The 13,268-nt window shown below is 39.6% G+C and overlaps 1 protein-coding gene across 52 annotated transcripts in view; it reads right to left on the reverse strand.

Annotated features, from left to right (window-relative positions):
- Positions 1-13,268, reverse strand: part of Ptprd (protein tyrosine phosphatase, receptor type, D) — a 2,270,506-nt gene that overhangs the window by 168,348 nt on the left and 2,088,890 nt on the right. The gene's annotated exons all lie outside the window — the stretch shown is intronic.

A 13,268-nucleotide genomic window follows, 5' to 3' on the forward strand; every position in this document is an offset into this window, starting at 1 on the left:
TCATTCTTTTTAATAGCTGAGTAGTACTCCATTGTGTAAATGTACCACATTTTCTGTATCCATTCCTCTGCTGAGGGGCTTCTGGGTTCTTTCCAGCTTCTGGCTATTATAAATAAGCCTGCTATGAACTTAGTGGTGCATGTGTCCTTCATACCAGTTGGGACATCTTCTGGATATATGCCCAGAAGAGGTATTGCTGGATCTTCTGGTAGTACTATGTCCAATTTTCTAAGGAAACTCCAGACTGATTTCCAGAGTGGTTGTACAAGCTTGCAATCCCATCAACAATGGAGGAGTGTTCCTCTTTCTCCATATCCTTGCCAGCATCTGCTGTCACCTAAATTTTTGATCTTAGCCATTCTGACTGGTGTGTGGTGGAATCTCAGGGTTGTTTTGATTTGCATTTCCCTGATGATTAAGGATGTTGAACATTTTTTAAGGTGCTTCTCTGCCATTCAGTATTCCTCAGGTGAGAATTCTTTGTTTAGCTCTGAGCCCCATTTTTTAATGGGGTTATTTGATTTTCTGGAGTCCACCTTCTTGAGTTCTTCATAAATATTGGATATTAGTCCCCTGTCTGATTTAGGATAGGTAAAGATCCTTTCCCAATCTGTTGGTGGCCTTTTTGTCTTATTGATGGTGCCTTTTGCCTTACAGAAGCTTTGCAATTTTATGAGGTCCCATTTGTCTATTCTCAATCTTACAGCACAAGCCATTGGTGTTTTATTCAGGAATTTTGCCCCTGTGCCCCTATCTTTAAGAATTTCCCCCACTTTCTCCACTAAAAGTTTCACTGTCTCTGGTTTTATGTGGAGTTCCTTGATCTGCTTAGATTTGAACTGAGTACAAGAAGATAGGAATGGATCAAGTCACATTCTTCTACATGATAACCGCCAGTTGTGCCAGCACCATTTGTTGAAAATGCTGTCTTTTTTCCACTGAATGGTTTTAGCTCCCTTGTCAAAGATCAAGTACCCATAGATGTGTGGGTTCATTTCTGGGTCTTCAATTCTATTCCATTGATCTGCTTGTCTGTGGTTTAGGTATCAGAGTAATTGTGGCTTCATAGAATGAATTGGGTAGAGTACCTTCTGCTTCTATTTTGTGGAATAGTTTGTGAAGAACTGGAATTATATCTTCTTTGGAGGTCTGATAGAACTCTGCACTAACCCATCTGGTCCTGAGCTTTTTTTTTTTTGTTTGGGAGGCTATTCATGACTGCTTCTATTTCTTTTTTTTTTTTTCCATTTTTTATTAGGTATTTAGCTCATTTACATTTCCAATGCTATACCAAAAGTCCCCCATATCCACCCACCCCCACTCCCCTGCCCACCCACTCCCCCTTTTTGGCCCTGGCGTTCCCCTGTACTGGGGCATATAAAGTTTGCAAGTCCAATGGGCCTCTCTTTCCAGTGATGGCCGACTAGGCCATCTTTTGATATATATGCAGCTAGAGTCAAAAGCTCCCGGGTACTGGTTAGTTCATAATGTTGTTCCACCTATAGGGTTGCAGATCCCTTTAGCTCCTTGGCTACTTTCTCTAGCTCCTCCATTGGGAGCCCTATGATCCATCCATTAGCTGACTGTGAGCATCCACTTCTGTGTTTGCTAGGCCCCGGCATAGTCTCATAAGAGACAGCTACATCTGGGTCCTTTCAATAAAATCTTGCTAGTGTATGCAATGGTGTCAGCGTTTGGATGCTGATTATGGGGTGGATCCCTGGATATGGCAGTCTCTACATGGTCCATCCTTTCATCTCAGCTCCAAACTTTGTCTCTGTAACTCCTTCCATGGGTGTTTTGTTCCCAAATCTAAGGAGGGGCATAGTGTCCACACTTCAGTCTTCATTCTTCTTGAGTTTCATGTGTTTAGCAAATTATATCTTATATCTTGGGTATCCTAGGTTTGGGGCTAATATCCACTTATCAGTGAGTACATATTGTGTGAGTTTCTTTGTGAATGTGTTACTTCACTCAGGATGATGCCCTCCAGGTCCATCCATTTGGCTAGGAATTTCATAAATTCATTCTTTTTAATAGCTGAGTAGTACTCCATTGTGTAGATGTACCACATTTTCTGTATCCATTCCTCTGTTGAGGGGCATCTAGGTTCTTTCCAACTTCTGGCTATTATAAATAAGGCTGCTATGAACATAGTGGAGCATGTGTCCTTCTTACCAGTTGGGGCATCTTCTGGATATATGCCCAGGAGAGGTATTGCTGGATCCTCCAGTAGTACTATGTCCAATTTTCTGAGGAACCGCCAGACTGATTTCCAGAGTGGTTGTACAAGCCTGCACTCCCACCAACAATGGAGGAGTGTTGGAGTGTTCCTCTGCTTCTATTTCTTTAGGTGATATAGGACTGTTTAGATCATTGATCCTGATTTAACTTTGGTACCTGTTATCTGTCTAGAAATTTGTCCACTTCATCCAGGTTCTCCAGTTTTCTTGAGTATAGCCTTTTGTAGAAGAATCTGATGGTGTTTTGAATTTCTTCAGGATTTGTTGTTATGTCTCCCTTTTCAGTTCTGATTTTGTTAGTTAGGATGCTGTCCCTGTGCCCTCTAGTGAGTCTGGCTAAGGGTTTACTTATCTTGTTGATTTTCTCAAAGAACCAGCTCCTCCTTTGGTTGTTTCTTTGAATAGTTCTTGTTTCCACTTGGTTGATTTCGCCCCTGAGTTTGATTGTTTCCTGCTCTCTACTCCTCTTGGGTAAATTTGCTTCCTTTTGTTCTAGAGTTTTTAGGTGTGTTGTCAAGCTGCTAAAGTGTGCTCTCTCTAGTTTCTTTTGGGAGGCACTCAGATCTATGAGATTTTCTCTTAGAAATGCTTTCATTGTGTCCCATAAGTTTGGGTATGTTGTGGCTTCATTTTCATTAAACTCCAAAAAGTTCTTAATTTCTTTCTTTATTCCTTCCTTGACCAAGGTATCATTGAGAAGAGTGTTGTTCAGTTTCCACGTGAATGTTGGCTTTCTATTATTTATGTTGTTATTGAAGATCAGCCTTAGTCCATGGTGATCTGATAGGATGCATGGGACAATTTCAATATTTTTGTATCTCTTGAGGCCTGTTTTTTGACCAATTATATGGTCAATTTTGGAGAAGGTACCATGAGGTGTTGAGAAGAAGTTATATCCTTTTGCTTTAGGATAAAATGTTCAGTAGATATCTGTTAGATTCATTTGTTTCATAACTTCTGTTAGTTTCACTGTGTCCTTGTTTAGTTTCTGTTTCCATGATCTGTCCATTTATGAAAGTTGTGTGTTGAAGTCTCCCACTATTATTGTGTGAGGTGCAAAGTGTGCTTTGAGCTTTACTAAAGTTTCTTTAATGAATGTGGCTGCCCTTGCATTTGGAGCATAGATATTCAGAATTGAGAGTTCCTCTTGGAAGATTTTACCTTTGATGAGTATGAAGTGCCCCTCCTTATCTCTTTTGATAACTTTGGGTTGCAAGTCGATTTTATTTGATATTAGAATTGCTACTCCAGCTTGTTTCTACAGACGATTTGCTTGGAAAATTGTTTTCTAGCCTTTCACTCTGAAGTAGTGTTTGTCTTTTTCCCTGAGATGGGCTTCCTGTAAGCAGCAAAATGTTGGGTCCTGTATGTGTAGCCAGTCTGTTAGTCTATGTCTTTTTATTGGGGAATTGAATCCACTGATATTAAGAGATATTATTTTTGTTGTTAGAGTTGGCATTCTGTTCTTGTGGCTGTCTTCTTTTAGGTTTGTTGAAGGGTTACTTTCTTGCTTTTTCTAGGGCGTAGTTTCCGTCCTTGTATTGGTTTTTTTGTTTGTTTGTTTTTGTTTTTCTATTATTATCCTTTGAAGGGCTGGATTCGTGGAAAGATATTGTGTGAATTTGGTTTTGTCATGGAATAATTTGGTTTCTCCATCTATGGTAATTGAAAGTTTGGCTGGGTATAGTATCCTGGGCTGGCATTTGTGTTCTCTTAGTGACTTTATAACATATGTCCAGGATCTTCTGGCTTTCATAATCCCTGGTGAAAAGTTTTGGTGTAATTCTAATAGGCCTGCCATTATATGTTACTTGATCTTTTTCCCTTACTGCTTTTAATATTCTATCTATTCATTTGTTGTTCTGATTATTATGTGTTGGGAGGAATTTTTTCTAGTCCAGTCTATTGGAGTTCTGTAGGCGTCTTGTATATTCATGGGCATCTCTTTCTTTAGGCTTGGGAAGTTTTCTTCTACAATTTTGTTGAAGATATTTGATGGCCCTTTAAGTTGAAAATCTTCATTCTCATCTACTCCTATTATCTGTAGGTTTGGTCTTCTCATTGTGCCCTGGATTTCCTGGATGTTTTGACTTAGGATCTTCTTGCATTTTGAATTTTCTTTGATTGTTGTGCCCATGTTCTCTATGGAATCTTCTGTACCTGAGATTCTCTCTTCCACCTCTTGCATTCTGTTGCTGATGCTCAAATCTATGGTTCCAGATTTCTTTCCTAAGGTTTGTATCTCCAGCATTGTCTCATTTTGGGTTTTCTTTATTGTTTCTACTTCCCTTTTTAGGTCTTGTATGGTTTTGTTCAATTCCATCACCTATTTGGTCGTGTTTTCCTGTTTTTCTTTAAGGACTTCTACCTGTTTGGTTGTGTTTTCCTGTTTTTCTTTAAGGACTTGTAACTCTTTAGAAGTGTTCTCCTGTATTTCTTTAAGTGAGTTATTAAAGTCCTTCTTGATGTCCTCTACCGTCCTCATGAGATATGCTTTTAAATCTGGGTCTAGCTATTCGGGTGTGTTGGGGTATCCAGGACTGGCTGAGTTGGGAGTGCTGGGTTCTGATGATGGTGAGTTGTCTTGGTTTCTGTTAGTAAGATTCTTACATTTGCCTTTAGCCATCTGGTAATCTCTGGTGTTAGTTGTTATAGTTGTCTCTGGTTAGAGCTTGTTACTCCCGTGATTTTGTTAGCCTCTACAGCAGACCTGGGAGACTAGCTCTCTCCTGAGTTTCAGTGGTCAAAGTACTCTCTGCAGGCAAGCTCTCCACTGGCAGGGAAGGTGCACAGTTATCTGGCCTTCAGACCTGCCTCCTGGCATAAGATGTAGGCCCAAAACAGGGCCTGTCCCAGAAGCCATGCAGCTTCTGTAGTAGGCACTCTCGCCTACACAGTCTAGACTCTGAGAGATGCCGGACCAGAGAGGGCTCCCCCAGGTACTCCAGCAAATTCCTCCCAGGCTGGGTGGAAACCTCTCCTCTGGTAGGGAAGGTGCCCAGATGTCTGGAGCCCAAAATGGGGCCTGCCCCAGAAGCTGTGTGGCCTCTTCCTGTCCCAGAAGCTGTCAACCTCTTCAGTCCACACTCTTACCTGAGCAGACCAGTCTCTGAGCAATCCGGGAACCAAGATGGCTCCCCCAGGTGCTCAGGCAAAGTCCACCCAGGCCGAGTGAAAACCTCTCCTCTGGTAGGGTAGGTGTCTGGATGTCTGGAGCCTGAAACGGGGCCTGTCCCAGAAGCCCTGTGGCCTCAGCCTATCCCAGAAGCTGTTAGCTTCTGTAGTTCATACTTTCACCTGCGCAGACCAGTCTCTGAGCCAGAAAACTTTTAAGAAACAGAGTTTGATAGGGGAATTTTGTTTCCTAGAAATGTCAGAAGCTACCCCCATGTCTTACCAATGTAGCTGCCTAAATATGACCTGAACAGGGATGATACCAATAAACATACTAATGTGAAAGGGGCAAAGCTCAGGAGGCCTCAGTTCTGTACAATGAATTAAAAGCAACTAAGGAAGGAATGCTGTAAGCAGGAAAAATGGCCTTCTCTAGGGAAGAGCATACCAATTGATTATCTAATACAAAATGATCAACCCTGAAATAATATATATAGATGTAGCATTATACAGATTAATTAGGTTTCATTTATATATTTAAGAACACACATGGACCAACACATAACAACAAAAAATGGGACACTTTGAATTTGAAAGAAAACAATTGGGAAGTCTGTGGAGAGTTTACATGGAGGAGAGGGAAGAGGTAAATATTGCAATTGTGTTATAATCTCAAAATCTATAAAAGGAAATATTTTTAAAATATGCTTAAGATGTCCTAAAATTAAGAAGTGCTAATTACATAGAAGTTGTCAATATTACAATTGAGTAAAAAAAAAGCCTGTATTACTTCATGTAACATTCAGTATAATTTCCAATTGTGTTGGTTTGAAGGAAAATTCCTCCCAAGGCTCACAGGATATGGCATATTTTAAACAATTAGAACACATGGCTTTTTGAGAGTAGTTATAGTTTAGTTGGACAAAATTTGTCACTGAGGTTGGGCTCTGAGGTTTGGGAACCATATGCCAGGCCCAGTGGCTCTATCTTCCTGATGCCTGCCTTTCTGGGTGTAGAACTCTTAAGCTCCTTTGCTAGTACCATGTCTGACTGCATTCCAACATGTGACAATGGACCAAACCTCTTAACTGCAAGCCAGACTTAATTAAACGCTTTCTTTTATAGGAGTTGCTGTGGCCATGGTGTCTCTTCTCATAAAACCCTAAGACACTAATTATGCTTATAAAATTCTACCTTGACTCTTAATAGATTGTCTAGGCAATAACAAACCTCAAAATTTTATCTTAAATACTTAGATCTTAGAAAAGAGTTAGGAAAAAAGTAAAAGAAAGCTCTATTAAATATAAATAGGTGTGGGTAACTACTTAAAGCATTAGATTTAGTTTAATTAATTAGATTAATACCAATTGATTTTATAATAACAAATTGTCAACCCTGAAATTCTATACATAGATGTAACATTATACAAATTGATCAAGTTTCATTTATGTATTTTGGACCATACATAGACGTGTACACACATACACACAGAGACCAACACATAACAACAAAGAAAGAGTTATTAAATTTTAAAGGATTAGAGTCTAATGATTAGACTGAATGTAAGTATAGTTATCATCTCTAGTAGCTTAGTCCTAAACTACAGCAAATTAGTAAGATTACAAGATGTAGTCGTCATGAAATTATTGTAACAGAAGTTAACTATGATTCTCATGGCAGTCATTCAGTATACTTTACTGATTATTCGAAAGAGTTACACATGAGATACCATAAATAATAAAAACTTTATCCAGGTTAAAATACTTTACTGCTCAATAATTGAGACACTCTCCCTGATATCAGAGAATGTTTCTGTATGTTGTAATTGAGTCTTTCTATATTTTCCCCAGATTCACATGAGAAATGAAGTGTATTTTATAAAAACCAAGAACAACCACAGTAATATAACAAGAATAAGACAGGCCACAGGAGGCAGAAAGGAACTTTCTAAGTATTTTTTCTGGTTACTTGAGAATACATATTCTGAAGCAAAAATGAAATGACATGATTCATAGATTATATATGATAAAAATATAGAAATAATGCTTTAGATATAATTTTCACAGGAAAAGAAGTCTTTGTAGGTACAGAATGTATTGTTTTTCTTTTACATGTATCTTCCAGTAACATGATTACAGAATAAGAAAACCTTACTCTTTTTCTTAAAGGGATTCAAAGGGATTCTAGGAGCCAGAGCCACCAGCCTCTGTGATTTTGCATGCTATGAAAACATGGCTCACTCATGCTTGCACTAACACCCTGGGCCACAAATAGTCCTTGTCTGCCCCTCTCCTCACATCCCCCTACCCCAAAGCCTGTGCCATGAGATTCTTATTAATTTGATCCCTCTGGGACCTGCTTTCTGATAGGTTATCATTCTTTCCCAGCACCTGCCCAGTGAGTGACCTCACAAAATCATTCAGTGAGAGAAAGACAAAGACAAAGACAAAGGGACAGAAAAGATCAAGGGGCAAAACAAGGGGCTCAGAAGAAAATAAAATCATATGGTGATTGGCAAATGGCAAATACATTATTGAGAGGTAAAAGTCAAAAGACTAGCACACACTACAGTGATTGCAAAGGGCCATGAGGTGGGTGAGGTACTTGTCACTCATTTCCACGATCCAGATGATAAAAGGGTTTCTTGCTGTGACATGCACACACGTGAATATGTGGTAGTCACTAATTCTTTTATATTTGTATTGCTTATTTCTATCCCTATTTTCCACCAATCTGTAGAATAAAGAAGCCTGTGTTAACATGTGACTCAAGGCAAAACTGAAACCCAGTTCAGATTCCAAGAAGTAGAATCAGAGACAATTCCAAAGGGGCTCAGAACAAGTCACTAGGGTAAGGATTTGTTCCCAGCCTAAGGCTAGCAAGTTGACATTGACTGAAACCATCTTAGAAACCTAATTAACTTTTGCTTACTTACACTGCTTGGCTTTTGCTTTTAATTTATCTTTCCTGTATTCCCATTTGGTCTCAAAGTTTCATTCTTGTCTAGTGACACATCTTCAACTGATCTAATTCTGTTTGGTTCTGTAAAAAGCCCTTACTGCTAAATAATAAATTGAATAGGAACATCAACATCCCAGAGGGGACAGTTTCCTCTTCTTTTGTAGCCTTTGGACAATGCAAGGGTTGGCTAGATGACTTAATGGAAAGTCTTGTCATATAACAGATGAGAAGGTTTTCAACCTTTTCATTTACAGATTCATTTGGAAGTGGTTTTGGGGGCTGGGGAAAGCACATTTCTAAACTTGCAGCAGAGATCTAAGTGCCTATATAAGAGGTGAATACTTAAATGATTAAGACTTTGCCCCTCCTTAGAATTGGGAACAAAACACCCATGGAAGGAGTTACAGAGACAAAGTTTGGAGCTGAGACAAAAGGATGGACCATCTAGAGACTGCCATATCCAGGGATCCATCCCATAATCAGCTTCCAAACGCTGACACCATTGCATACACTAGCAAGATTTTATCGAAAGGACCCTGATATAGCTGTCTCTTGTGAGACTAAGCCGGGGCCTAGCAAACACATAAGTGGATGCTCAGAGTCAGCTATTGGAGGATCACAGGGCCCCCAATGGAGGAGCTAGAGAAAGTACCCAAGGAGCTAAAGGGATCTGCAACCCTATAGGTGGAACAACATTATGAACTAACCAGTACCCCGGAGCTCTTGACTCTAGCTGCATATGTATCAAATGATGGACTAGTTGGCCATCACTGGAAAGAGAGGCCCATTGGACTTGCAAACATTATATGCCCCAGTACAGGGGAATGCCAGGGCCAAAAAGTGGGAGTGGGTAGGTAGGGGAGTGGGGGGGGAGGGTATGGGGGACCTTTGGGATAGCATTGGAAATGTAAATGAGGAAAATACCTAATAAAATGTATATATATGTGTGTGTGTGTGTGTGTGTGTGTGTGTGTGTGTGTGTGTGTAAAAAGAATACTCTATGAGGGCTTTAGACCAGCAAGAAAGTACATATCTATTTGAAGAGAGACACCAGGTCTAGCTAAGCACCAGCAGATTGATACCTTAAGAATTAGTGCCCAGAAAACGCTGAATATACATGTATTTCTTTCCTTTTTTTGCCTTGTTCAAAATTTGTTCAAAAGATATTGTAAATGTATTTTCTACATTAAAAAACCTTTCAAATATAAATGATTGAAAAATGTTGAATTCACAAACATAATACACAAGGCAAAAGTGATTCAAGAAGTTAAGCTCTGTATATACGTTAGAGCCATATGTTACCATTTCATTCTGTAATTATTGATCACGTATGGATGCGAAGAGTCAAAGTTCCGTGGAAGTAGAGGGAAAAACTAAGGGTACCTTATCTGTGGGTTTAGTTTTTAAATTAGAAACAACCAACATGAGTTGAAGATTCATAGGAAAAACAAAAACTGCTGAGAAATAAGTAAATGTATCTTTAAGTTCATAAATATTTTAAGTCTTTGTGTTCATTATAAAAGTATACAGGCTGGGGTCTGGAGAGATGTCTTAGCTGTTAAGAGCACTGACTACTCTTACAGAGGTTCTGAGTTCAATTCCCAGCAAACATGGTGACTCACAACCATCTGTAATGGGATCCAATGCCCTCTTCTCGTGTATCTGAAGACAGTGTACTCACAATAAATAAATACATCAATCAATAAATTAATCTTTTAAAATAGATTCTCAGAAATATTTTAAGGAGACCCAATATTAACATATTTGCTTTCTTCAAACTACCCAGAAATAAAGATTTTATAACCTATCAACTGATATTGCATACACGATTTTGTTTTACAACTGTCTTGGAGATTTACTGCTGTGGACAGATACTATGCCCAATGCAAATCTTATAAAGCACAACATTTAACTGGGTCTGAGTTATATGTTCAGAGGTTCAGTCCATTATCATCAAGGCAGGAACAAAGCAGCATCCAGGCAGGCATGATGCAGGAGTTGCTGAGAGTTCTACATCTTCATCTGAAGGATGCTAGCAGAATTCCAGGCAGCTAGGATGAGGCTCTTCAAGTCCACACCCATAGTGACACACCTACTCCAACAAGGTCACACCTCCTAGTAGTGCCACTCCCTGGGTCAAGCATATACAAACCATCACATTTCATTCCCTGTCTCCCATAGGTTTGTTCAAATATATGAGTTTATGGGGCCATACCATAGCATAACACAAAATATATTTAGTCCAACTTCAAAGGTCCCCATAGTCTATAGCAGTCTCAACAATGTTAAAAGTTCAAAGTCTCTTCTGAGATTCACCTAATCACTTAACTATAATCCTCAAAGCAAGACAGAAAACCAACTGGGCAAACTCCAAACTCTGCATCTCCATGTCTGATTATAAGGTGGTCTTAAGATCTTCAACTACTTTTTCATCTTTGTTGACTGCAACAAACTCCTTTCTCCTGGGCTGGTTCCACTCCCTGTTAGAAGCTTTCCTAGCCAATTGCTCTGACATCTCGAACATCTCAGGGTCTCCAAGGCAACTTCAATGTTACAGCTTCATGTTTCAATGTCTGGGATCCATGCATGATCTTCTGGACTTTTCCAAAGGACTTGAATCACTGTTCCAGCGCCGCCTTCTGTAGCATTTTAAGGTCAGGATGATCCACTTCACTGCTGCTGCTGTTCTTGATGATCATCTGATGGTACTGGCATCTCCAATACACTGGGGACTTCCCCTGCAACTAGGCTTCACCAATAGCCTCTCATAGGTTCTCTTCATGGTGCCAAACCTCAACTCCTTTCCATGACCCCTTCAGTCCTGGGTCATCAATTGCAACTGAGGCTGCACCTTCACCAATAGCCTCTCACAGTGCCAAGCCTCAGTTGTTCTTCATAACCTCTTCATGCCTTCAAAACCAGTATGGCCCAGGTAACTCTTACACATTACAAAGTACAGTTGCTGCAAGCAGTACAACCTTGGCTATCTCTGGAATACAGCTTCTTTGTGTTGTCAGAAAACACTTCCCAGAAGACTTGACTTCAGTGATCCTGGTCTCTTCTTCACCCCTAATTTCTTAGCTCCAGCTAGCCAGCATCAATTGTCCCAGCATCATTTGTCCCTTCTATTCTGGACTCTAAAGACTGAGCCTGAGAGTTCTGCTGCTTGCTGGGGCTGTAACACAGACCTGCTGTTCTATTATATTATATCCAGCTTTTTGTTTCCCAACCTCTTCACTGCCTAAACTTGGCTGTTCTGGAACTTGTTTTGTAGACTGACTTTAAACTCAAGAGCTCTGCAGGCCTATCTCCTAAGCATTGGGATTAAAGGTGTGGTCCACCCAGCCTGGATTTAAGTTTTTCCCACACCTAGAATGTGCTCTGTTGTAGACTAGCCTGGAACTCAGAGATCTGCTTGTCTTTGCCTCCTGGGATTAAAAGCTTATACTACCATGCCTGGATCTAAATTTAGCTGGGTGGAATTTTGTCGCAAGGTCACTATTCCCTTAATTCAATTTAATATCCTTGAGTACAGGATTCAGCTCCATTCTACTTCCTGGTGCCCCTTTAAATGAACCCTCGAACCACATATTTTGTATTTTTTTCCTTTCTCAACTTGCTTCTTTTTATTAAAATGCTGTTCATAAGAGTGAACTTTTGTAACCACACAATAGAATTTACACCAGGTTGTTTTGAGTCTTCCTTTTTCAAAGCTATTAATCTAAATCTCTTCACCATAGCCTCAGCAGACTCTTTGGACAATGACAAAAATCAAACACATTCTTCACCAAAATACTACAAAAACCCTCTCTAAACTACATGCTAAAATTCTTTTCCACTGAAACCTCTTGGGCCAGGTCAGCACAGTTCAAATCACTCACAGCAACAAAGTCTTCTGCAATCCTTCTAGGATAGCCCATTAAGCCCCACTTAAAGCATTCGAATGCTTTCCAAATCCAAAGTCCCCAAATCCACATTCTTCCAAACAAAAACATGGTAAGGCCTATCACAGCAATATCCCAGTCCCTGGTACCAGCTTCTGTTTTAGTTAGGGTTTTAGTGCTGTGAACAGACACCATGACCAAGACAATTTTCATACGGGCAACATTTAATTGGGGCTGGCTTACAGGTTCAGAGATTCAGTTCATTATCATCAAGGCAGGATCATGGCATCATCTAGGCAGACATGGTATGGGAGGACCTGAGAGCTCTACATCTTAATCTGAAGACTGCTAGTAGAATACTGGCTTCCAGGCAACTAGGAAAAGGTTCTTAAAGCCCACACCCACAGTGACACACCTACTCCAACAAAGCCACACCTTCTAATAGTGTCACTCCCTGGGCCAAGCATACACAAACCATCACAACACCTATATTCCTGTTTTATTGATATACATACACTTACATATATTACACATATAAATTCATAGACATAATTTTGCATACATATGTATTCATTGTTTTACTCTCATGTTTTACATGGTAGACTTCATTATTGACATTCTTTTATCTTCATGTACTAGATTTTATTTGTAAACATATTGTCATTTCACTTAGGAGCTTTTCTGTGTTGTAACAGTTTCTGCACCAATTAGCTGACATCAAGGATAGGAAACAATTTTCACATTACTGAAACTGATGAGAAAATAAAATGCACATCTAGAACTTTAAATGTAATCATTATATATCAAGAAAAGGAAATATGCCAACACTATCACAATCCAAATTGAGAATTTGCTGAGAAAAGAAGAAACAGACATGTAGTAGATACTCCTTTTAAATTATACTTAGGCCTTGGGGGATGGCAATTTAGGTAGGAGCATTATCTTTGGAAACACAAGGACCAGAGTTCACAATCCCAGTATGTATGCAAAATTAAGGTTATGACCATGCATGCTTCTAATCTCAGCACTGTGAGTGGCAGAAACAGGATCACCATTGGGCTTGCTG

This window comes from Mus musculus, chromosome 4 (assembly GCF_000001635.26).
Source record: "Mus musculus strain C57BL/6J chromosome 4, GRCm38.p6 C57BL/6J".
Classification (NCBI taxonomy): Eukaryota; Metazoa; Chordata; class Mammalia; order Rodentia; family Muridae; genus Mus; species Mus musculus.